At 31.7% G+C, this 25875-nt stretch overlaps 1 protein-coding gene across 2 annotated transcripts in view; it reads right to left on the bottom strand.

The window, feature by feature from the left end:
- Positions 1-25875, bottom strand: part of S6KL (ribosomal protein S6 kinase like) — a 65512-nt gene that overhangs the window by 23502 nt on the left and 16135 nt on the right. The window lies entirely within an intron of this gene.

Here is a 25875-nt window from a genome sequence, read left to right as displayed (position 1 = left end):
TTTATCAGTTTGTTTTATGATGTCCAGATTATAATTAAAATGTAAATCTAAGCATCATATCTTCATTACTTCCGAAAAGATTTTTCAGGAGACCCGAAACCAGCTCTCTATCTAATTGACTTGGCGTTGAATAAAGCGTTGACTACATAGATTAAAATATTGTACGTGTTCAATGTTCCGCGCTTGATAATAACACGGTAATTTTACGTTATATTCAACCGGTTATACTCCGATATACCCATTCATCAGTTTATCGGGGGCGGACAGCGCAACTCGTAATATTAATGACGCGTCTTAATTGGTGCAGTAATAAAACGCAATTTCAGCGACGAGCCTCGGCGTTGTTGCCCAAGCCTTGATTTTTTCAAATAAACGCATCGCGAAAGGGAAAAAAATAGAAAAATTCCACCGTAATGTATATTTATGATGATTATATTTTCTGTCGTCACTTTCCTGTCCTTGTCTCGATCGAGCAATGGTCTTTCAACTTGCATCACTCACATTTAAACATGGAGCCACGTAACTCTTGCTATAATACATGAAAATACCACGGAAAATGTCGTGAAAATTAAATCGCTGACGAAGCAAAATTAATCAATGTTGACCGCAGGTTTAATGAAATTGCTTTATTAAATGCATAATTAAATTTGCTTAATTAAATATTCACGTAAGAACCAATATTAAAATTTCCAAATTAATTAATATTAAATAATAATTTCATTTATACTTAGCTATTTATTATAAAAAATCGGATTATTAAAAATGTATTTTATCTTTTTTCATATAGAAGAACAAAAAAAAATTACTAGAATTTATTTAAATTTATATTAATTAATAGTTCAAAAATTATATATAAGCACAGTATTTTTAATCACAATTTCTGTAAAATTAATTAAAAAATATAATAAACTGTAAAGATTTTGTCGTCTTTATTATAATTTTTCAAAGTACAGGGATATTTTGTCATAATACCAATATAAATTATTGAGAAATGAATATAAACATATGTTTAAAAGAGTACGCTTCTTTTTAACTCCTTATGTTTCGAATTTCGAGATCAAATAAAATAAGACAATCAAAAATAAAACTGACAAGTTGTTTCGAAGCTATGATTATAGTAAGATCAGATCGCGTGATGTATCATGTGCTCCGTGAGTCTGTAATAATTCAACACACATCGCTCCGTAATCTTCCAACCGAAATATTCATGACAATTAGATAAGCGATAGCCTGAGGATCGAATAACAGAAAACGATTTAAAAAAAATTATCGCCGATCATAATCCCAAGATCGAATTTACAGTTATCATGGGAATAACGGGAAAGAAAGAAATAAAAACTTTCCTTCTGCGTAGTCGTTCTATGATAGTAAAGATCACCATATGTTAAATCGATATCCGTGCACCGAGTGTCCCTGACATTGATGCACTTTCTTAGACCCGAATTAGCGCTGATTTCGTTCGAAACATATGTTTCATATATCTTAATCAACCGTGCTAATCGTGCTTTTTAAGTAATGCGAATGTAATTAGTGCGCTTCTCCTAATTGACGACGTTGAAGGTTGAACTTAGACCGACAGTTCTTATGCTTATAGAACGTCTACTACAAATAACAGTAATTTCTATCAATGCACTTAGAAAAATTTTTAATTGGAGATGAACAAACCAGAAGATTCCGCGATCATATTAGAATTCTAGTTATCTCAATTACAATTGTAATAGATTCAACCTGAAAATTTTAACTTATTCATTTTCAAACAGAATTTTAATTAATGCAACCAAACTCTTTTTTCCAGTATATCGATTAATCTTGGTTCAACTTATTCGTCATCTTTTTCTATTTCTCAGAACTATACTGAAAAAATATACTAATTTTTAATAAATGTTTAGTACTATGTATATATTTAGTATTATTGAAAAATATATTATTAAGATTTAATAAATCTTTCCGGAATATAGAAAAAGATGAAGAGTTTAAATCAACATTAAAGTTAATCTATAATAGTGAAAACAGGCAAACGATGTTAAATAAAAATGATTTTAAAACGCGAGCGACATGGAATTAGTGAAATTAAAGAAACGTTTATGTATAGGTCTATTATACATAATACACTTCTAACGTCAATTTAGATCGAGTTAATGACCGTGACACGCGCACGCGATGGAATCTTATACGAAAAGACGGGACGGCCGCTGCATGGAAAACGCAATATGCAAAAATAGAAGTCGATTAGCACTTATTCTGTAAACGTGATTGATTTTTTAATATCTTCCTAGCGGTGTTAAATAATAGTAGCGTCAAATGCTTATTTTGTAATTATCATGTTACTGCGTCTTTAGATCCTTTTTTCTACGCACACGACAATACATAATACAGTCTAATGACTAAGTTTTCCATGATATACGTCAGCATATATATTTATGTATGAGATTGATTTCAGAATTTATAGATACAAAAGCCACGCGAATGGACTTTTTATCGTTGTAATCTCCCTCGTCGTGGATATTGCATCTTCTTCCAAGTATACGCGAATTAATTTTTATTAGCATATTGTAAAATATCCTCTTTGATGGAATAATTGATTCTTTTTATCCCGTCTCGTTCTCGAAACATGATGCATTATCAGTATTATTATCGGGTTTGTTCCATCCAGAATTGACGGAGAGTTTGCTATAAATAGTGGCAAACGTGATGCCTCTTGCCGCGCCACTAGGAAAATACGAATTTAGTTTACCAACTTGTGTACACGGGAATATTCTACGGAGACTATTTCTAGGATCTATAAATCCAAAAAGAATGCAACGGATTCCCTTCACGATCAGGACTCCTCTTATCGTTTGCGGCGCGCGTCCATTCACAAAGTCACGAAGCGACATCGCGCGCGGAATATCGCATCTAATTCGATGAATATCGCGGAAACTCAAGCTAACCAGGAAGAATACTAGCGTCTTGTTTACGTGATATATTACAGCGAGTGACTTCGATTCGACTAATTTCTAAAAAGATTGATTTCTTGCCAAAAAAATATACACAAAAGAATTATTTTGCTGAAATATATATTATATATAAATTTATAATAGCACAGCTTAAAAATCTGAAAATAGTTTTTGATTATCAAAATAATTATGTATGCTCAAATACGATGAGCTGTAAACAGTTTTGACATTCTGATGACCAGAGCTTGAACATCTTACATAATTTTATTTTGATTTAATAAAATTATTTTTAGATCTGTATCTAACTAAATGTTTACATTCTGCGTAGTATTTGTTTTAATTTTTCTTAAATAAATTTTACCAGATAAATAAAGATTAAAGAAAAATTAATAAACGAGAAATAATCACGTTCATATATAAATTTCATTCAAGTATTTTCTCTCACTCTTGAAAATGTCAATTATCTATGCTTTTAATATACGTATAATATCCATATGAGCAATATTCGAAGAAAGCATGGATAACATTGTCAAACCCTTAAGTAAGGATGAGTCACTTCACCCGACTCGTTCTCGAGAGATAAATATGAATTAAACATATCTATTCAAATACACATTCGCTAATCGACGATACTTATGCGCTGGAGAGCGTGGACCTTCGTCGAAATAGCCGAAAGAGACATACATATATGCGTATTCATGCTCAAAACGATATAAACAGCCTTGAATCATTCATTACTGTCGAGGTCGCAAATTAATATAGAATTTGATATCATTCACCTAATGTGACATTGGCATTCAGTATTTGTGCTTGCACAGATGAGTATATTTGTATAGAGGAAACAAAAAAAAAAGGCAAACGAACCACGAAATGAAATCGAGCAATACTTTTTATTTGTTTATAGATTCCATTTAATTATAAGTTATAATATAACATATGTGCAATTTACAAGCACATAGTTAATGATTAAATATATATTGGACCAAATAATATAAATACAAATAATTACATAGTCCTACATAATTATTGTATTTTAATTATCTAAAACATTACTTTCAGATTCGTGTGTATCTAGCAAACAATTTTTAGATATTTCAGCAAAACCATTCTTTCTGTGTAAAAATTTAGCTAAATGCAAATATAATAATTTCGTTGGACCATCAAAATAATTATATAGGACGTTCAAGCCGAGATATAAAAATATTTTACAGTATTGCCGATAATGCTTGAATGTCCTATATAATTATTTGGATAGTCCAACAAACAGTATTATACCTATAGCCAAATTTTTTTTTAGATACTTCAAAACCATTCTTTCCGTGTACGTTTTATCCTGAGAGGCTTCTTATTGGGGAAATTCGTGGCTATGCGAAAATCATCCGACGAATCATTACATGAATCGCGTGTTGCAAATTATTCTAACAAACACAGTTCTGCAGTACGGCGTAATTTAACCACGGACAATCTCTGCACCATGTACCCTATCATGCGCGCTGTTGCCTTCGATCCAAGTGGACTCCAAGGCCTGTTATTCGATTTGACCCTAATAGATACTCTTTGCCGTCCCTCGAAAGATAAAACCTTTTGTCAGTACCCGTTGCGTCGAAAGACCCTTTTAAAGAAGTCAGACTTCGGGATGATTGTAAAACGACATTCTCGTTTGAAGGGCCCGTGCGGCAACGGAATATTACCAGTCCGTTGAGCAACGGAATATTACCAGTCGTCATCTGCGGTGGGATTTTTCCATATGCGTGGATAAGAACCTCTTGAAAGCGGAATTATGAACAGATAAGGGCCGGAGCACAGGCCTTTGCATAACGCATAATAAAATCAATCAATCAGAGTCTTTATTTGATCGAATGGAAGGAAATGAAGAATTTTTATTGATTAATTTTCTTATTCTTTCTTATTCTTTCTTTTGCATTATGCGTTATGCAAAACTTTGTGCTCCTGCTCTTTGATGTATAAAAACCAATGACGTATAAAATTAGAATTTCAAAAAGCAATAATGTGTATCTTCTTAGCATTACTTAACCGTTAGTACACATAATAGATCATTCATATCCAGCTCATTTCTTTCCTTGGAATGTAGAAAGAACGCAAAATGTCTTGATATTTCTTGAAGTATCTAAAAATATAACTGAATTTAAAAATAATTTTGTTGAAATATCAAAATAATTATGTAGGATGCTCAAATTATTATAGTTGCTAAAAAATCAAAACTTTTTGCATCATTCTTCATCATGCTTAAGTTTCATACAAAATTATTTGCATAGTGCAACAAAATTTTTTTTAGATCTGTCTAGCTGACTTTTTAAATAGTACTTCAATAAAATTGTTTTGTCCGTCTAGGAACATTTGATTAAATAATATTTATTTTCTCCTCTCTTTTTTTTTTAATACAAAACTTCATAAATATCTTCTAAAGATGTTAAAATACATGTAATAATTACTTAACAATTTTTGTACACTTGTGAAAGTGATTGTGAAAATTAATGTTAAAGGAACATCCTTTCTATTTTTTTTTTCTTTCGTACATTTTATCTTTTCTAAATATTTTCTCAATATTTTCATCGGAAGTTATTCGTCCAAACTTAATGCATTCTCATTTCCCATCTGATATTATCAGTCAAAAACAGTTTCAATATTCTTTCTTATTTTTTGACAGTCATCGCTTCCTTCATTTTCTTCTTCAAGAAAGCGACATATGGCGCGATAGATCGATTGGTCTCACTCATTACCTACGTCATTGAGACGTGACCCTGAATGCAAACACGCCAGCCAAGTTCGCGGTCATTTCACATTTCGTGATCGTGCAAAGGAATGACATGGATTACGACATCACTGGCACTCGTCAATTGCAAATCAGGTGTCCTCATCGGCCAATGGAGCGAACGAGTTTGTTGAGGTGGACCAAATGGATCAAGTAAAGCGCTAAGGTTGAAAAAAGGGAGAGAGAAAGAGAGATAAAAACTGATACGCACAGTGAGATGAGGGCACATTGTAATTCACTAATAATCAGTACATACGCCAGTTGACATGAAGTATGAATGAGCATATCGAGGACTCCTCGTCGCGCACTCGTAATTCATCTCGTGTGTAATGCGTATCAAGATTATCATGTTTTTCCAGTTTCATCTCTACTAATTTTTTCCACATTATTTTGTTCTCAAAAGAAATTTGTATTTTATTATAATCTATAACTTGTAACATTCCCTGTGGACATAATTTTAGATGTATATAAAATAATTTTCACAACTAAGAGAATTTCAAATTTAAATTATAGATTTACTTCAAGAAATTTTTTATCTTTTTCACTCTCTTATTTTTATTTTTTATTTGTATTATTTATTTTTATTTATTTGCCTTTTTCTTTTCTATATTCTCAAAGGGCTTGAATATTAATAATTATTATCTATCTATTTCTTTAGGTCATAAATAAAACTGTAAAATATGGACAGTTACATATTCATCCGAAAATTTAATGCACTCTAATGGGGCAATAAAGATATAATCTCTTTCTTGTTCTAAGCTCTTGTTTATTTCTATTTCAATATAGAACTTTAACTTTAGACCAGTGCTCATATAGTCGGATTTTAAGACTGTCTTAAATGTAATCTCTTAAAATGTCATAATTTTTAACAAGGCAATATTAGCCTTAATTTTGGTTTAATTTACCCCTTATCTTTTTCTAATTTTTAGATCTAGAAAAAGATAACAAGTTAAATTGAGATTAACGTTAATTTAAATTGATAAAAATTAGTCTCCTTCGCGATTCGAAAGAACAATACCATGTAAGAATGGTTTCCTCTCGCACGTAAAGTTCTATTATTCATCCTGCGTGATGTAATTCACGGCAAAACTAGTAATGCGTGTAAATCAATTCTCATCGACCGGTTTCGCTAAGTCGTGCACTATATAACGAGAGCATTCCCTTGTCGATAGCAGGCCGTCGTGCCGGGCACGGGTTTGCATCGAGATGCATAATAGACGCCTTCCCCCGCGTTCGACGAAACCTGTCTTCCTCTCCCATCGCGACGAACCGAAGGTGAATTCGCACGATTCGTTCCTGATGATCGTCCCGAACGAATCGTCATAAATGAAACCTTGAAATTACGATTAAACTCTTCATAATACTCGTATAAATATATTTACAACACCGATTTACAGAACAGTTCAAGTAATTATTAGAAACAAAAAGCCTGTGAAATTTCTTTCTAAATTTATCGAATTAACTCTCATCTCGGCTCAACATTGTACAAGCAAATGAATATCATCCACATCGAAACCTGTTATTGGCGTGTTTATTCCAAGAGCGCCAGTAAACACGTCAAAACTCGATTGGAGTTCATTAAGGTGAACGTGCTGCTTCGCGAGAATGGACATCGTGATCTAGTGTGTATGAGACCTTACAGCACCGCGGATCGTATGCAACGTGTGCACCTGTGTCAGCATGCAAATGCACACTACTCATGGGGGACCGGTTCGTAAAGGTCGAGCATTATACCGAGGTCGTTTTCTCCGCGGCTGAAGATCGATGATAACTAGCTTGTTTAATTCGCATGGCCTATTCGCGCGATGACGCTCAATGGATTATTACATTAGGCTTTTTATTAAAAAGTTTATACCTTCACACGAGCACGTTGGTATTGTTAAAAATTATTTATATTTATCTAATTTCCATCGCGTCAATCGGTCATGACGCATTTTTTTATCGAAATCGAAATATTGATTTTAAATCTGAAGCATCCCTATGATTAGCATCCTTATTAACGTCTGCCAAGTAAAAATTCGTTAAAGTGAAAATGTAATTTGTATTGGAGACCTCAAATAAAGGTATTATTTATTGAGTTATTGCAGATTCAGAAATAATTAGAAATGCAAAATCATATATAAATTTATTAAAAGCAAAATTTATTATAAGAGTTAATTGAACAATTAACTTTGATAAAAGACATCAATCTAGGGAAATTAGAACATTGGTATATAATGTCTGTTCGCGTTGCATGAAATCCCCAAATAATTTTGCACTTAAAATGAGATAGATATATATTCGGCGTTAAAAAGGGAGAAAACGAAGATGGTAAGTGCAAAAAGTGCAAGCAACGCGAACAGACCTATATACGCAATAATTACGTAAAATTTTATTCGTGCAATTTTTTTATTGCTAGAGGAGATAAGAAACAAACACATACACAAAGAGATTGATATGATGTAATAGATATATTCATACGATATTCATTATTTTTATTGCAGAAATTAGAATTAATTACGTACTCGAATATTATCGGAATCACACGAGTTCTACGAAACATAAATTATGCATGATCAATTGCAAATCGCCGCAATTATCAGAATGTACAGAGAGAATTTAAAAATTATTACGTTTTTAATCTCAACTACAGAATGTAGCAATAAAGCATCATTTTGCAAATTATTTAAATGAAATTATTCCTATCGTTGGAATAAGTGGGATAAAAAAAGACTGCTATAAAAAGAGTCATGAGTCAACTCTCGATTTTTGAAGGAACAATTTAAGGCAGAGGGAAGAACGTCGCGATGAAGATGACAATGCGAAGTTTCGTGGATCTTGGCGATCGATCGTATACAGACGGGAGGATGCATTGGTGCGCGCGAACGTCGCAAAGCGCGCAGGAGTGCAACCTCGGAGGGACGAGAGGTAATCGAAGCCGAGAAGGAGAATAAGGAGGAGAGGACGGGGCAGGAACGAGGGAAGGTGAGAAAAAGTCGCGGACGTTAAACCGCCCGCTCGCTCTCAGCCTTAGGGTAAAAAGATACGACAGAAGAAGCAGAAGGAGAATAGAAGAGAGAGAAGAGAGGTGAGGCGAGTAGAATGAGGTCGTGGAATGAAAGAGGACGGTCGGAAAAGGAGGATGAGACGAGACGAGGATGTACCGGGGGGTAGGGTGACGAGAGAACCGAGGGAAACACGGCGAGATGAGGGGCGCGAAGAGGGAATCGGAGAAAGAAGAAGCCGTCGTGCTGGGCCTGTTCTACCGAGGTCGCACGTACGTCCGTATAATACTCGTAATACATGTAATACGGATAATACCTGTAATACCTGTGTAACGCATTATACACCAGCGCGCCCAGCGAGACCGGCTGGCTCTCCCGTGGCGGCAGGCGACGACGACCGGTCGTATCTTCGCGTCCTTGCGACTCTGTCGCGACTTTCCAAGGGATTCCTGGCTGCCAGCAGGTGATTAGGATTGAACGGGAATGAAACGCTATATTGATGAAAATCGCGTATCTGTGATACGGTTTTGTTTTTTCGCGCCGGCAAGGAATTGTATGCATGCGAATATGTACTATATTTTTGAGGGAAGCAGAAATAAAAAAAAAAAACAATAAAAAAAGGAAAATAATCTGAAGATAAACGAGGAATTTTGTTTTGGACCGATAACGCTAATCTTCGACTGCAGTACACTCACACATAAGCAAATACGTTATCAATCTAGCGACGTTTACTTTTCTATGATAATGACTTTAAAAAAATAAAAGGAAGATAGGGGCCACAATAAAGAGCATATATGATTAAGGATTACAGTTCAAAATAATTTATTAATTTTGAACTACATAAATCTTTGTCAGATAAAATTATTTAAAAAAATGATATTCTTATCTCTTTGGACGCGACTACTCTTTTTACGAACATTCCATTGGACCTTGCAATGCTTAGTATAAAGAATAGGTGGAATGAGATATAAAGGAAAATACGAACATTCCTCATGACGATTTTATTTCCACCATTGAATTTATATTGTCTTTTACTTATTTTACCTTTAATAACACCATATATAAACAAATGTTTGGAATACCAATGGGATCTCCACTATCCCCATAATAGCTGATATGCGGTATTGCAAGATTTGGAAGAAAAAGCGCTCAATATGTTAAATTTAGACTTATTATTATGTTATAGATACGTAGACGCGACAAAATTTTAGCTGCGCCGGAATATCAAATCAATAATATTGTTAACATTTTTAATAATTTTCATAAACACCTACAATTCACAATAGAATTAGAAAATGATCGTACTTTGAGCTTTTTAGATTTATCTTTAACTGTAAAGGATGACACAATCATAATCAATTGGTTCCATAAAAAGACTTTCTCCTCTCTCTGGAAGATATTTATTCTATTTTTCTAATGGATAATTCTTACCATTATGACTTATATAAAGAATTTATCAACTTAACTTTATTTTTTCTCACTTTCGAACGAAGAAATAGTATTTATTATATCTTTGGACTTGAAGAATGTCACATCTCGTAATAATTTTAATCTAATAGATAATTTATCCACCTTGTCATGTGGTCTTATTTTGAATAATTTCTTTTTATGTTTTTCAATTTAACCTTTTTTCGTGCCTGATGAAGACTTAGTTAAGTCGAAACGTTTCCATTTTTTTATATTTAAGAATTAATAAGTTATTTTAAACTGTAATCTTTAATCATATTGCTCTTTATTGACCTATCTTCTTTTTATTTTTGCTTAGCAAATTAGAGCTAGATATTCTAATATTTTAAAATAAGTCGAAACAGATTGATTATTGTCATATTTTGCAAATAACATAATAAATTATTATTATATTGTAAAAGGTGCATTAATTAATGCTAACTCCCATTATCTCATTTTTTAATTTTGAAAATTGAGTCTTTACTTATATATATTTATTATTAGTCTAAATCTAATATATATTTCTATTTTTGAAGAAAATTAATAATTTCCAAAATAGCTTTAAAATGACGAGAAGTTTTGTTACATAAATCACAGAAAGAATGGTTTTTCTAAAGGGTATCTAAAAATTTAAGTAGTACACATTTAAAAATAATGTTGTTAGATCTTCAAAATAATTGTAGAATATTATACTTAAGTGTTAATGACAATATTACAAAAAGTTTAAACACTATAAATTTTTAGATGCTTCACTAAAATTGTTCTTTCTGTGTAATGTTTAAGAGAATTAAAGAAACAAATTCAAAAATTGAAACTGTCACAATGGGCATATACCTCAATCGAATTACTTGAATTATCCTTGATGTGAATTTTTCAAAACGATAATCAATGCCATAAAGATGAAATCACGTTATCACGCGATGGTCAAGATGAGATAAAAAAAAAAAGTATCGAAGAATGACAATGACGTTACTGAGAAGTCGTTTTGTACGCATCGTACGTGCAAGTACCTGCCTGAAAATAATTATCGACGATCGATGGACGAGACGAAGGTAACTTTTATTACCAATGAAAGTCTCCGAGAATTCACAGTCGCTCTTCCGAAATATAGAAAATTGCAGCGCCAAGTTGCACACCGTAGAGATCATCGTAAAATAATTCTTTTTAATATAAATAAGCGAATAAGTGAAAACCTTATTCGGTCAAAACAAATCTTGATGCACTAAGAGAAATATTTAGTACGTATAATAAAACTTTTTTCCTTTCTCATTAAAAAATCATGTTGTTTTAATCAAAATTTGATCGGAGTAGTCAAATTTTGATTAGGACAATACAATTTTTAAATAAAACAATAAAAAAGTTTTTGCTAGTCACATATCAACAAAATAATTATTATAGTTATAAGTACCAAACATTTCTTTCAGTGTATCTAATAATATTTTTGTATGAGTTTCACAATTCCAGTTGCAATTGTGCGCCGATTATTTGCCGAATTTGAAATAAAACACTGCCCTATAAATTGAATCTTTTTTATATAATATTAAATCATTTCATTGTTAAATATCAAAGGAACAATAATGATTTAATCTCTTGAGTTAAATAATAGTTCGTTATTTTTAATTTCCATGCATATCCAAATGTGAAGCAATCATAATCAAATATAAAACTAATAATATGAGAATAGGGCTACGAGCCTGAGATTCATTAAAATCTTTAATTCTATTAATTCTAATATATTGCGAAGAATAATTATTCTCAGGCTCGTAGCCCTATTCTCATATTATTAGTTTTAAATTCGTTGAGCCTTATTACAATAAATATATAATCAAATATAATATTATAATTTCTATGATTAGTTTCAAAGGAAACAACGTCTATTAATATTAATGTATTATATATGATATATGCACTTAATAAATAATAAACTAAGTCAGAGTCTCAAATTTAATACATCTTGAGTTAAATTGTTTAACTCCATGATTTTAGTTGAATTTGTGACATATTAAGTAGATGCAGTAACTATTACAGTAAAAGAAATAATTAGAAATACCTTTAAATTGAGTATAATTTGACATAATAAATTTAAGTGTGTTCATTAATTATCGAAATAGATTTCGTGCCTTGCGAGATTTGCTAATTTTAGAGCGTTTCTATCGTGAATCGGATAGCATAGCTTACGTGTACACGTAGCTGCATCGAGAAGAGCCACATAGCGATGTGAATGGAGGCGCACAGAAGTAGAAGAAAAACGAAGAGGGAGAAAGAGAGAAGAAAATGCGGGGGAGAAGGGAAGTCGATAAGAGAAGGGAAGGGAGTCGAAGGGCGGAGGGATAGGGACGAGTCGACGAGCGAGACATGGATATATCGTACAGCTAAGGCTAAGTTAGGATGAGGATAGCGGCGATTATCTTAACGATCCCCTGCAGCAAAACCTGAACGGCAACCCGTTCTGGCCCCGTCCGTCGTCCCGGCCCTAGTATAGTATGTACCGGCTAATGCTGTTGCTGTTGCTGCCGCTTGGCTCCTGCCAACGATGTTGTTGCTGCTACAAAAGGACCACGACGGAGTTATTCCAACGGTGGAAGGGGAAAGGATAGAGTCAGCTGAAAATAGCTTACTGCAGCCGCCAGCAGGAGCTTTGCGAGACCAGGCGAGTTCAGAGATCCTTCTTCGCTCACTGCCGCCGTTCCCGCGATCTTTCTCTTTCCCTTCTTTTCATCCATCGTGAGCGACTTTAGGCGAGATTACCACTTGCAAACGCGAGTCTATTTATCGTTACACGTTCATGCAAACGCTTCCGCTCTTTGATGCCCAACGCAAAACTGAAGTTCTGTGTTTCAAACTGAAATTCATTATTAGCGAGGCTAATAATCCTCTTATACATATATATTTTTCGAACGTTCAAGTCTGCGGATTGTTCGCTAAAACTTATCCAGATCTTCAGAGTTTCATAGTTCTCATATATATTTAAGACTGTCTATAAAGTCCAGTCTTCAAATGTCATAAACTATAATTACAGAACTATATTAGCATCTTAAGACAATGGGTGCATTCAGCGAGCATAATGAAAGTGCACTCGCTGCTAGTGCTATATTCTTTGAAATTTATCATGGATCTAAAGGATTCTAATCACAAGCAATAATTACTGAGCGTTCACTCAACCGTTGTGTTCGCTAAATACATCCTTAACTCTCCGGAGTCAATAATGAGTTTACTGAACCTATTCAAAATTATATATATCTCTTTATAAAAAATACCAAATAATTCAATTTTTTTCATTTGCAAATTTGGATTTCCTTAAAATATTTAATATTTATTCTTTTTTGTACGAGCTGTCATTTTGGTTTCTTGAATTAATTATCAACTAGTGCATTTTAATTAATATAAATTAAATAGGTCTTATAGACGTAACTATGTTACAGATTTTCGCATCATCTCCGCAAAGTTAAGATAATTTTGAAATATGAACGGACTATGAATACTAGCATAATCTTGACTTCATGTTTCTATCGACTTTTATCATTATGTCCTTTGGATATTTAAATGATAAATAATAATCTAAAATTACCTTAATACATTACACAGTAATATATATTTAAAAGCAATACAAATACTCTATTATTTGTATTTGGGTCTTCATTATACATTTCCGAATTTCGATCACGGAAGCAGAAAGGGACCCTCGAAATATCGGCCAATATGCTACCTTCATCGCGAGATGTGAAATATACGAGGGACAAATGGAAAAAAAGAAGGACAACGCGGGACAATCGCACAATGTACGTGTCAAATGAAAGAACAATTACACCGTGCCTGGCGTACGGAGAGGATGAGAAGAGTTGGACCTTGGGCTCCTTGCAAGATAATCATAACGTTATACGACGATCCGTGCCATAATGCCGTATAATGTCTCCGGCACGATGTACATTGCGAGATTATTTACCGAGAGTCTGTCGCTAAAAGTGGGATCGCCACTGAGGATTGACTCTCATATCGCTTCCTCTCGCCTCGGTCGATTCGCAAAATTAGAAACTCGCGGCTATTCCTGGATAATAGGATCGCGTGTGCGTTCGTCGCGCAAAAAAAAAGGAGCTTCGACCGTCGCTCGCTCGAATTGTGGGTCAGGGAGGTACGAGAGGAGGCGAGAAGGAAGAAGAGAAGGCGGCAAAAGGAAGAACCGAGCCACCATCGACAGGACGCTGTCACCTGATTTGCCACGTGTCGTCATTATTTCATAATCATCAACGGAAAATCTGTGCTACATCAGTAGGTTGTCTGTCGCGAAGATACTTTAGAGTGTTTGATAGAAACATATTTTTCAAAATTATTAAGTAAAAAGCTTTTAATTCAGATCTGCATTGTGAACTGACAAGGGGAAGTCCAAATAATAGTGTATTTTGAAAAATTTTTTATTAATTATAAGATATAGAGTTTGACGTCGTAAAATGTAACACGTAACATTTTAAGGGCCAATGGGTCTAATTTTTAAGTTTGAAATGACAGCAGGCGCTTATAATAAACGGCTGGTTATCGCGTGTTTGAAACTAGATAATATCTTTTTTTACTATTTTTTCCACATATATATTTATTTCTTTTTGTGTTCATAATTTACCTTATGACTCTACAAAAATATTTCAAGAAAATTAATTTTTGTAAGAACTATGATCATAAAAAGTAGAAATATGAGGAAAAAATAGCAAAAAATGATATTGCCTTCTCCGTTTCAAACACGTAATAAACCAGCCGTTTACTTTGAAATCCGTCACGCCTGCAGCGATTTCAAACTTTAAAATTTTTCCTTGATCCTTTGGCCCTTAAACGTTATGTACGTATAATATTTCATGACGTCAAACTTTATATCTTATATTAAATTCATATCTGAATCTACTCTTACAAACGAAAAATGTTGAATATTTGCATATATAATTATATAGTAAAATAATTATGCTTAGAAGCTCTATTTTTATAATTATTATTGTATAATGCTATAATGTTATAATAATTAATAATAATACAATTTATAGTTCAATGTACAATCAAAAATGACTCTAATTTGTAAGTCATTCTCAATATAACATATCTATTTTTGTTATAAAACTATAAAAATATACCTAATTATTATATATGTTACTAACATTATAGTAGTAATACATAACATACCTAATAATTGATCATGTAATTATAGTTACAAATACTAAATACTTACTATTCTCTCAGTGTGTATAATTTTCGTTTTCTCGACTACATCGATATCTAGCAATATTCATATCTTCAAAATTAATCACAAACATAAATTGCAATTAATTACTGTACAGATACCGAAGAGCTCGCTTCTTTCCTTTTTTTTATAAAGCAAAAAAGCGAGGATAAACCTACGCGTTTTTTTAATTACGACAATCGATTATACGATTACGAAACTCTGTGTACGAGAGAACGAAGAACCAAATTAAATTCCAACATTGCGGTCAGCGGTCTGCACTGGATGGGAGAAATCGCTAATTATATCATTAATTAGCGAAAAAGCAAACGATGACGACAGGCATTCAACAAGCCAGTCACGATATTGTGGTACACCTCGTGCTACCATCATGAAAATCGGATTCGGTTTGAGATAAAATTAGGAATCAAGTAGTCAAGGTCGGCTGGACCTGTCTAAACGTTGACTTGCCTTAGCTTCTTTTTTCTTCTTCTTCTCCATCCATTTCTTCGTCTTTCTCCGCATTCTTTTTGACATAAAACCTGAATCCCCTGTTGCTATAGCAACAACTTATTCGCGTTGTGTCATTTTATGGAATTCCATAAATATTACGTGGATTACTAATATTACGTGGAATATAGAAGAGGTGTTTACACTTTATACATACAACACATAAATAAATGTGTGTGCGTGTGTGTGAAATAATAGCTTTTAACATCTTTTGTTTAGTATTACTTAATAATAAAGAGTAACCAGGGGAACGATCAAATCGTAATAAATGCAATTATTCATATTATAAATATAAGAAATAAATCTCATATTTTTACACGAAAAAGAATTTACTAAATTATGTAAAAATTAAAGTAGATATAAATCTGAATATTATTTGATTGGACCATTAAAATAATTATGAAAAAAATTCAAACTCATGATGAACTATGGTACAAAAAGTTTTGACATTCTAGGAATCAGTTTGGGTATCTTATATAATTATTTTAATAATCCATCAACAATATTATTTTTATCTGTATCCAGCTAAATTTTTAAATTATACATATGTTCTTTTTCCATGTGTTTCTCATATTTATTATAATGTAGACATGTATAAATAAATCACATCTTCTACTCTTTTCTAGCTTATTCATTTCTCTGATCATTTTTTACTATTAACGCTTTGCATATAACGAGCTAAACGAGCTTTCATATGTCTTTTATTTAACCTCCACATCATACCCTCGAGCGAAGAAAAGACCGATATCCATCGAAGTAAACGGAAGGTTTACTACGCGTAAACAATGCAGCGTGTCGAAGGACCGTTTGCTAGGACCACTCTTGCAGTTGCACAAGAAAATCCTTGGAGCTAGGATACGAGAGCTACAGAGAACAACTTCTAAGAATTTTTCATTTTCCCAGCAAAGAAAGCTATAGACTTGCAGAACTTGTGCGTTATATGCTGCCCAAGCAAACAGGACGCAATAGAAGTTATCCTCCTCACAACCGTATCCTTCAATGCTTCAACGTCTTCGCATTTTCATACTTAGCGTTTTCATACTTCGCATTTTCATATGCTTCGTATATATTCATCTTCTCGCAAAGAGGAAGAGATCTTTGCAACGGTACCGCGTGATTTTCTTGGTAAATAAACAAAGGGATTAAGTCACATGCCAGGCCATAAGATCGTTAGTCATCAAAGTGCATAGCGATTTAACGAAAGCCATGCATAAATCAGGGGTCGTACGGGGCAAATGCTCTTCGCGGAGCGTTGCACGCGCGAAGGACGCGTGGATTCAGCGATGCCTCACTCTTAACGATCGGCGTATCCAGTATCGGTTGATCAACAGTGATTCATCGCGATTAAACAAGAATCACCGGTCGTTAATCGAACACGCATGATTGCCAAAGGTGAATGGAGACGCATACACGGTTCTCACTGCACGTGGCTTACAATGAGAGTTGACGTAAACGAGATGTTGCACAGTGTAAAGTAAGTTAAGTCATCCAGTCATACATGTTGAATGTCAATCAACGGTGATTGTAAAACGAAATTTTCCAATTGATTACCTATCGCAAATTATTCCCACGCAAACAAATTATTCACGTGTGTAACAAAGCATTTATAATATGTGTACATATTGTACAATACATAGAAAGAACAATTTTGCTGAAGTATAAAAATTTAGTTACATACAGAATCTAAAAAATATTGTTTTATTTACTATCAAAATAATTATGTAGGACACTCGAGCTGGTTATCAAAAAACTTTCTTGTATTATACTTTTTACATTATACTTGAGTGTACTACATAATTATTTTGATAGTTCAATAAAATTATTTTCATATTTGTATTTTAACTTTTTGATATTTTGGCAAAATTTATTTCTATATAAGAAAAAATAAAATTAATTAATATCATAAAAGTGTGATTCGATAGTAAATGTAAAACAGAATAGCCAATCGATATGTTACACTAAGATTTTTTTAATCGCTGCATAATTTAAGGATTTATTTATATTGCATGATATCATGCTCATAAACAAACAATGCAATATTGCATTGAACGTTGATATTATGATAAATAGATATACAAATTGTTCACGACTCAGTAACATAGATCACCTAGATCGATAACATAACAGTGTCCTCGGTGGGTCTCGCGTCAAGCTATTGCTAAATCTTATTGGCAGTTCATGATTCATCGCCGACGAGACGATTATTTAACAAGTTGATTATCGACATTGCACACGTAACTGAATCAGTTGAGGAAAATTTTTTTTGTAGTCGCAAAGAAATCGTAAAAAGACCGTTTGCAAATTTTCTAGTCAAGAAAAAAACAGAATAATAAAAAGGAACAGATTATTGTGCGTAATGAAAATCAGACGATTTATTCGAAAAATCCTTACTTCTGTTGAACATCGCAGATCGAAGTTCCTATAATATATAAGGTAATAAGGTTCCGACTCTACGTGTGCACCAGCGACGTCCTCGATGTATGTGCTGGACTGTGAAAAATCGCGTCTGTGTCAATCGGTATTGTTCATCGGAGATGGACGAGACGAAAGGGCAAAGTGGTGTGACGGATCAATTTAACGGAAATTTCGCATACTCTAAGTTCCGCAGGTTTTCGTGCCAATATGGCAAATTTCTGCGTAGAAAATTTAAAAAAAAAAAAAGAAATGCAAAATGTTTTCATTCTGTTAAAATATCAAGAAATTTTTACCATTTTAACAAAAAAATATAGTAAAAAGAGTTTGGTGATGGTTATCAAATGTTTAGTAAAATAATGCCAATTAAATGTTTGGTTAATATAATTAAACATAATTTTATCTTTACAGATATTTAGCAAATATTACCAAACGATATTACCAATAGGTACTTGCTAAATATTTGTAAAGGTAAAATTATGTTTAATTATATTAATCAAACATTTAATTGACATTATTTTATTAAACATTTGATAGCTATTACCAAACTCTTTTTTCAATGTAACGTTACTGTCCTATTACATTTATAATTGCATTTTTGCGTATCTTTTCAATGTTTTTATTTTGTAGTTGTTTCCAAGGGCTGGGCATGTATTTAAAATACTTTTATTTGAAAACGATAATTGTAAGACAATTGTATCGTGTATTTCAACGGCGTACATGAAAATATTTTGCATTTTATATTTTATGGAAGTATATAAAAGTATTTTATATTTTGTATTTCTCTCCCAGTATTAATAATAAAAGATTGAAAGTATTTTGTATTTTAAATACTAAGATATTGAAGATTAATGTTATTATTTAAATTAAATTAATAATGATGACTCCTTTTATCTCCTCATGTGGAGCATAGGACGTCTACAGGCCTCTTCCACTTTTGTCCAAGGCCTATATTCGTTTCTCGAATCAAATTGTTTTCGGATTTGTGGGTGATTGATCCACAGAATCTTACCTCAGTCAGATATTAGAGACAAATATCTACTGATGTATACTGATGTATAGGACCTACAATTTAACGCCGAATCCGAACGGCGCTGATGATCATAGATCTTTTGATCACCAGGTGGAGCCATTTTTTGGCTCATTAAACGCGAAAAATCGCGTTTGGGCGCACGTAGGATTGAACTCGGGTCTACAGATCGCGAGTCAATCGCACCGAGCGGTGAGCCACTCGACGCGAAGTACATAAAGTTGTCAATCTTTCAATTTTAAATACAAAATACTTTCTTGTACATCGCTGAAATATAAAATATAAAATCTACTTTTATTGCAAAAACTGTGTTTTAAATAAAAGTATTTCAAATACATGCCCAGCCCTGGTTTCCAAAAACTATAAAATACAGTTAATATTGTATTATCAAGCGACGCGGTAGCGGCGCGACACCAAGTACATAAGCCAATGTGGCTATTTGACGTGAATGACGTAAATATCATTGCATTAAATAAATGTCGCGGCGCTACTAAGCTTATCCAGAATTGTCTTTAACGGTCAAACTGGATCTTAGGTGCTATTATAATTCCGTGTGAATTTATATACTACGTATGTATGTAGTCTTTTAAACTGCGCACCGAACGATTTTTCGCGGTCTTGAAACGCAACTCTATACGAAACTACCGCAATAATATCCAGCTTGACCGTTAAAGGCAATTTCTTATTAGTTGTGTTTCTCACATGTACGGTTCTATAAGATTTAATATTTAAATATAGTTTATCCAGAATTCTTCTGTCAAAATTTATTTTTGTTAAAATATCTCAAAAACTAAAACTATCTAATGACATTTTTATTATATGTTCGATGCACGAGCTTTCGATTGAGACTAATCCGATTAAAATCGGTACACTCAATCCTGAGATCTCGATATGTCTTTACTCAAAAAGTTATTTAATTTTCAAAAATTAGACTCACACATACACACATACGTAAAGGCAGTTTGTCATTCAAGGAGCTTTCACAATGCCTACATATAATAATATTAATTAAAAAATTATGCACACACACACACAATTTAAATGTAATTAAATTATTAATATACGCACGTATATTATCATTAGTGCATATTATACATTTATAATAAATATTACGCGCATTAAAAATAAGTATTTAATAAATTTATAAATATATAAGTATAAATATATTACACATTAAAAATAAATATATAATAAATAAATTTAATAAATATATAATAACAAAATATAATATACTAAAAATAAAAATAAATAAATTTTATTTTATATACACGACGACGAAACGTATTTTATACAAATGCATGCCATACTATAAAGGTATTGTATACATACATATAATAAGGGTTTAATGAAAGAGAACAATATATTCTCTAATTTTTATAAAAAGAAGTGAAATCCTAAAAAAAAACCTTTAAAAGATAAAAAAGATACGCCAAGTACATAAAGCGTATTAACTATCCAAAAATAAACAGATTGAGATATATACATTGCCAAGTATATCATTATACATATGGTATACAGAAAAGCTTCGAAAATTCTATAAAAATCTATTCAAAAATTCTTTGTAAAAAATAGATATATTATCGCGCAATTACCCAACAACTATATGCAATAAACATTTAATGCATCCAAAAGCAGTTACGATTAATATATTTAAAAGTAGGTATATGACGAACGAGATCATAGTAAAGCAGATACTTGGCGTGCCCATTTTCGATTGAGTAAACCTACTGTTCTTACTTATGACCCGGGCATGCCAAATATTATATGATCCCGTTCGTCATATACTTTTAAATAAAATAATAAATATTCATTGCATATATAATTGTTAGGTAATTGCGCTGATAATATATCTATTTTTTACAAAGAATTTTTAAATAGATTTTTATAGAGTTTTCGAAGCTTTTTGTGTATAATGATATATAATACTTGGCAATGTATAGATCTCAATTTGTTTATTTTTGGATAATTAATATACGCTTTATGTACTTGGCGTATCTTTTTTACCTTTTGTATTCTCTTTCTCTGTGTTATGTATTGATCATTTATTAAAAAATTAATATATTTAACGTAACAACAATTGATTATTTATTATGTATAATATATTAAATTTTTTATTATATTTCTGATTTATAAATTAAAATTGTTAGGATCAGGATTTTATATTGTTATGCTTACTAAAAATACCTCAAAAATGACTAAAAATCCGTAAAATATTGTAACTAATAATAAATTTAAATGCGTCCTTTTATGCCTAATCTCTCTCATTTGCCCGACATATTTCTTGATTGGATTTTTAAATTCAAGAGTCCTAAGATTAATATTATATAGTTATGCGGAATTATGGACAAAGGCTTCAATCATTCACTGGAATCTTTAATAATCTCATAGAATTCTAACTATATATCAGTCTTCCTAGTATATACCTGATATCCTTGTCCCATTTCGATAATTTAAATAGAATATCGTTTTCAACCTCGCGTCTTGTGCGAATCATCTTTACCGTCGTCGTCGTCCTTCAGATGCTTGCGTAAAGACGCTTTCCGGAATTAATACACAAAATTTGCCAGCCTCTACGTGACACGCGGAGCCGGACGTCATTCGCAATTAGCGCCGTTAAAGAGACAAGGCGAAGGAACGGCGCCTAGAACGCTATAAAAACCAATGTAAGAACATGTACGTGTGTATTTTTTCTCAGAGAACTACGATTACACTGTAATCTTCAGCATTGCAATAATTATACCAGAAACGAATTATACCGGGACTGCCGGCAGCATATCCACTATCACGATCAATCTTCTTTACAATCTTGTAAACGAATAAGATTAGTATTCAAAGAAGTGTATTTTCTTTCTTTTTGTGTCTTTTTATGTCATAAAATTTTATTTTGTAAAAATAAGCAAAAAATTTAATAACAAACGCAATTTCATAACATAGACGCAAAAGAGAATAAGGTATACTTTTTACGTTTATATGTATGTATATTCTATTATTATATTATAAAATTTCATTACTAATTTTTACAAAATTTTATAACATAAGATATTAATAAAATATAAAGTATTCTGTATAAAATATTCATATAAACTTATATATAAAGCTGATTCTTTTTGTTAGTAAAGATATAAAGTAATTAATTATAAGCTTATTTAGAGCTAAAAAAATTAAAAAGATTAAGATTTAATCTTAAATTAAAATTGTGTTTTAAACATATTGGACATATATAGAAGCACTTACATATAAACGTATAAAGAATCTATTTTTGTTTGCAAACAAAAACTGAATAAATGCATATTAATCTAACGGTATATAACGGTTGAAAATCGCTGGTTGTAAAGCAGCCGACGTCTAACAACTGCGAGAATCCAGGAAGAGAGTACAGTATTACAAAACGATATATTAAGAAGAACGCTGATAATAATGAAGAGTGCATTTTACATTGTAATTTTAACTTGCGGGCTAAATTATATTCTTAGCTGACAATGACGAAAGTAGATACACAAAGTTTATAATTTCCAAAAGAAATAAATTGATAGTTAAAAATATTACTTTTATAAATAAAAAAATTATAAGTTGTATTCTCAAGAAACAAAATATCTTATGCTTTTTCTGCAAAAAAAAATTCAAAATTTGTTCCATTCCTTATATCTTTTCTATTTTTACAAAGCATTAGAAGTAATTTAAAGTTTGCCAACGTTTTATGATGTAACAGAAATGAATAAATGAGGTCACTAATCTTGACTTAAATAAAATATAACACACAGTCAAAATTAATTTACGGTTTAAATCGCATGTTTATTATTCACGAACATAAAAACATCGGTGTATGAATAACGGGTCTGCCAGTTTGATGTACTCGATAAAGAAATATTTTAGAGATAGAGGAAAATTACCGACAACACATTATCTTAAAGTTGAATATTAAACAAATGTTACGAGCCATAAATAGGAAATACTGTGAATCTTTTTATCGTAAAAATTTCGGACAATGTAAAAATCATAAACGTGCAAAAGGTGTAGATTTAAATGGCCACAACAATTATATAAATCATGAATAAATCCCAACCGTAAACCTCGAGTAGCAAGATCGAGTACGGTGGTTTGAAAACAATGCTGTTTAAAAAGTAGTGTAAAAATGATAATTCTATTAGATAAAAGTTGTGTGGATCGTATCAGAAAGAATCTTGATTAAATCATCTTCAAAGACTTGACAAAGCTCAAATGAAAAAATGAAATAAGCATTAAATAAAATATTCAATATAATTATTTTCAATATAATAATAAATATTTAATATAATTTTTTCTTAGTTTACTATTTTTCTTTAAATAAAGAATCTTTATAATGTAATAAAGTCAATTATAGCTATTGTTTACATACATAACTATATTAGTTTTATTAGTTTAATGTAACTACACAGAAAGAACTGTTTTGATAAAATATCTAAAAACAGATCTGAAAATAATTTTGTTTGGATCATCAAAATAATTACGTAGGACGCTAAAACTAGTTGCTAAAATGTTAAAACTTTTTACAGCAGAGTCATCAATTATGAGTTAAGCGTTCTGAATTATCAAAATAGATGTATAGCACATAATGACAATGCAAAAAGTTGTAATAATTTAGCAATCAGTTTGAGCGTCTTATATATAATTATTTTTCTTACGTAATTATTATATTTTAATGGCTTAAACAAAATTATTTTCAGATCTACATCTAGCTAAATATTTACCTACTTCGATAAAATCATTTTTTCAGTCTATTTCCATTTTAACATTTTCCATAAAATCTATTTTTATTAAACTTAATTTATATGTGTAAATATAAATAGTTATTTGTGTGTGTATGTGTTATCACGAATATTACTCGATTTTATTAGAACGTAAATGCTCTAGCATTGATAGTAATAATCTCTAACAGAAATTGAATTGGACTCGAACCTAATTCATGGACTATCCAATGAATCGACATGCGACACTTTGGCAAAACAAATATTTCAGTAAATTAATTTTCAATGGAAAAACTGTTGTGTCGGAAGCATACGAGACGGAACTACACATAAACAACGGTTTGCATAATAGTGCCCATACATATATACGCACTGGCGCGTGTGTCACACGCATATACGACTCATCGAGCGTTCCTCGATGAATCACGACGAAGATAAAACAATTTACCTGGCGGCGCACGGTTTATCAAGTTCGCAACATATTCGCGACGCGTAAAATGATGCACAAGCGTTCCGGCGGCGTGGCACGAATCATAATAAATCCACTATGCAAATCAGCAAACATTTACACTTATAAATATCTACGAGAAAGTCATGTTTAATTATTCCTTTAATCGATAATATTTAGTCAAACAAATTAAGCTTTAGGTAGAAAATTCTAAATAAAAAAAATTGTTTATATCCTTCTTTTTCTGTATATACACATAAAAAGATTTAGTTTGTGTATTAATTATGAGTCAAGAAATATTTTGTGTATAAAATTTGTAATTCTTAAGTTTCAATAATTCCGATATAAATATTTAAAACATGTTTTCCTCCTGTAAGAATTAAAAATAAAATGACATTCATCGTGCGCTTTCAGTCATTTAGGCATGTCGAGCACGTGCGAGATTCGTTTACTTTCATTGAAAGAAGCTTTGCTGTAAATGAAAGAAAAATACATACGTTAAAATTGACACAAGTTTGCCTGAAAAAAATCTATCAAATCAAGTTAAAAAGAAGAGGAAGAACAACCTATTATATCGCCGATAATACATTTAATCGAAAAAACTATTAAAGACAACAGGTTGGATTACTTATAGAGCTCTCCATTTAAAATGATACCTTAGATACCTAATGCACTGACAGATAAGTAGTAGCATTTTTAAGAAGAGCATTGCATGTTTACAAAGGTATATAACTGTGCATTCTTCTTAATAATTTTCTCGATTGAAAATTTACAATATTAAAAATCTTATTTGCGGTTTTTTAAATCTTTTTTAATCGAATTGAAAGATAAATGTTGACTGAACCTTTTAAATGTATTCAAGGTTGCTCCATACAGCCTGTGTAGCTTTGGCATTACACTTCCGCTCCGATATTGAATGATTCCGAATGAATGCTTTTAAAACACAAACGCAACACGTCATGCCAGATGTACAGGTGCGTCCGCAGTAACCAATAGCAAAGTAAGGACAATTGTTGTATACATAGAAAATTGAATAATTTTAAATTATTGTGTATAAGAAATTGATAAGAAAACCCTGTGTCAGCAAATTTCAAGGTTCTTGGTTACAATCAATATAATGATACGAGATATGATAATTGCTGTTCTAACTGTTTTGTTAAGAATTCTATAACTAGTATCTATAATTATAAGTTTTAATCTTTTTGTGACTAGAAAAGACACAGGCATTCCTTCTTAGAAAATATGATGTACTTTTAATTTTTTTCATACAATACAATAACCTCATATATTACTGTATAAATATTATTTTTATCATTTACTACAATAAATAATTTAATCCTTTAACTGATGTTTTAGACAATTAAGCACATTACACACAAATAAATTAATTCTATATAAATTGGGATAAACGTACA

This window comes from Cyphomyrmex costatus, unplaced genomic scaffold, assembly GCF_001594065.2.
Source record: "Cyphomyrmex costatus isolate MS0001 unplaced genomic scaffold, Ccosl1.0 scaffold565, whole genome shotgun sequence".
In the NCBI taxonomy this organism is placed as follows: Eukaryota; Metazoa; Arthropoda; class Insecta; order Hymenoptera; family Formicidae; genus Cyphomyrmex; species Cyphomyrmex costatus.
Note: the sequence above shows the minus strand (reverse complement) of the source record. Positions and strands in the feature narration are given on the sequence as shown.